The following is a 2,053-nucleotide window of genomic DNA, read 5'->3' on the forward strand; positions in this document are numbered from 1 at the left end:
AAAAAATAAATTTAAAAAAAGTGCGTATTCAAAATAGGAAGTATGTGAAAAGTATAGGAGAAACAGATAATGTATAAATGTATCTATCCAAAACAATGTGAAATCAGCTGTACACTCAATTTATTTCGATAAATCTGTAATATTGTAAATGTGCAAGCTGTTTGAATAGTTACAAATCAGTTACAACCACAGCAAATGTCTTTAGGTCAGGTTTATTTCAGTTTCACAACAAGCTCTGGCAACAATTAAACATTTCAATTATAATTTTACCTTTTACATAAGTTTAGCTTTTTTCTTTTCTTAGGTGATTTGGATGATTACAGAGGAAATGGAGTCAGACTAGGTCCTTATTTTGCTGCTTCACATATAAAGGCACATCACCATGTCTCTATAGGAACCTGCATTTAACACGATAGTTAACAAGGGCAGTGCAAAAAGCACTTGTTAACACTGGGAGGTGATTAAAACACTTTCATCACATGTTTCCACAGCAGACGAACTGGTTCTCCACCTCAAGATCTATGAAGAACCAAGAGAAAGTTGAATAAATGTGTTTTTATAAAGACATGAAGGAACACCAGACTGAGCTGGACGAGCACCTGCACCTCAGTCTTCTTGTATTGGTGAAACCTGAAGCTTTGGGTCAGTGATGAGCCCCAGCACTAGTGCACACAGTTACTGGGGAACTGGTTTTATTAAGGCCATCCGGACGTTTCCTGTGAAGCAAATCAGTGTTTAGTCAAGAAGCTACCAAGTGACAAGAGCAGTGCAAAGAGAATTTTGACCGTCTTAAACCCAAGATGACAAATGTCTGAGGTTTACCTATAACCCTGCCATGAAGCGTCACAGCAGGGCCTCAAACAGCCCCATGTCTCTCTAGCAGACACTACAGGAAAGGACAGTGCCACTGCAGGCTCAGCCTCGCTGGAAAAGTCTGCATAATGAATAAAATACAGAAGAAAATCTCCCTGTAGTTTACAGCGCATATCCTAACAAGTCAAGTTGTTGCTGTCAAGTAATTTAACAAAGCTTCAGGCAGGCTGGGATTATTGTATGATAGGCCGTAAGGCTGCAGAGGATTACTTTCAATATCAGTACATTTGACAATTTCATTTTTTTTAATGCTCTCAGAAAACTGTGGGAAACACTCAGATGTATTGACTGGGGACATTTTGAATTTACCATCAAATGAAAACCAGCAAAACTGCTAATCTTTATACTTGAAACTGGTATCAGTTTTTGGCATATTTATGCTTGAAAAATGACAATTTGTTACCAACTGTTGCCAATCAAATAAACAATCATTTCACCTCTAGATTACTGGTTGGCTTCTGAGTGGGCGAAGAAAATGTGGAGCCACTCAAGAGGTTAATCCAGCCATGTGTCTTTCATATACCCATTCACTATATTCACGTGGGCTGCAAGTAATAATCCTCAGTTAAAACCAGTCATACCTTTTCACCTTTACTCTGGGCATTTAACACAAGCCTTCAGACTAGACAACAAATTAGAAAATAAATCATTTTTAAAAACTCCGCAGAAACACAGCACCTACATTGCAACCATTCCGAGAGTTTAAAACAACGTTTCCTTAATAAATCCGCCATGTTGTCACAAGTATTTGCTTCTATAATATTTTCCGTAGTGATAAACATTAGATATCTTATAAACTAACTTAGATGGAAACGGATTCATTTCACGTACCTTCACCTTTACCAGCTGTGTGAAATTGAAATCGCTTCCCGGATATGATGTAACTTTATTGTATGTACGGAGTCGACCAGCAGGGGACAGACATACGCCACTGCTGTCTGTGTTCATTACGACGATGCGTCAACGCGGCCGCCATATTGGGGCAGGGACATGTCGCTTCTTAATGCTTGTATGTGTATTGAGTCAAGAGGGCGATCCACAATATAATCATCATAAATCGCTGAATTTACAACCGAATTTTCGGCTATTTGGTTTGTTGCAAATCTTATTTGGTAAAATTAGAAACTGTTCATATCAACACACTATCTTTTGTAGGTTGTAACACTAATATATCTATGAT

At 38.1% G+C, this 2,053-nt stretch overlaps 1 long non-coding RNA gene across 2 annotated transcripts; it reads right to left on the reverse strand.

The window, feature by feature from the left end:
• Nucleotides 1-238: 238 nt before the first annotated feature.
• Nucleotides 239-1,841, reverse strand: LOC109958576 (uncharacterized). Of its 2 annotated transcripts, none has more exons than XR_002274701.1 (4): nt 1,705-1,841; nt 823-934; nt 600-716; nt 239-519 (listed from the first exon to the last, which is right to left on the reverse strand). It is a non-coding gene; the product is annotated as an uncharacterized LOC109958576 (long non-coding RNA). The 2 variants fall into 2 exon arrangements; XR_002274700.1 differs by having other exon boundaries at nt 606-716; nt 1,705-1,840.
• Nucleotides 1,842-2,053: the final 212 nt, after the last annotated feature.

Source organism: Monopterus albus, unplaced genomic scaffold, assembly GCF_001952655.1.
Source record: "Monopterus albus unplaced genomic scaffold, M_albus_1.0 scaffold34.1, whole genome shotgun sequence".
Classification (NCBI taxonomy): domain Eukaryota; kingdom Metazoa; phylum Chordata; class Actinopteri; order Synbranchiformes; family Synbranchidae; genus Monopterus; species Monopterus albus.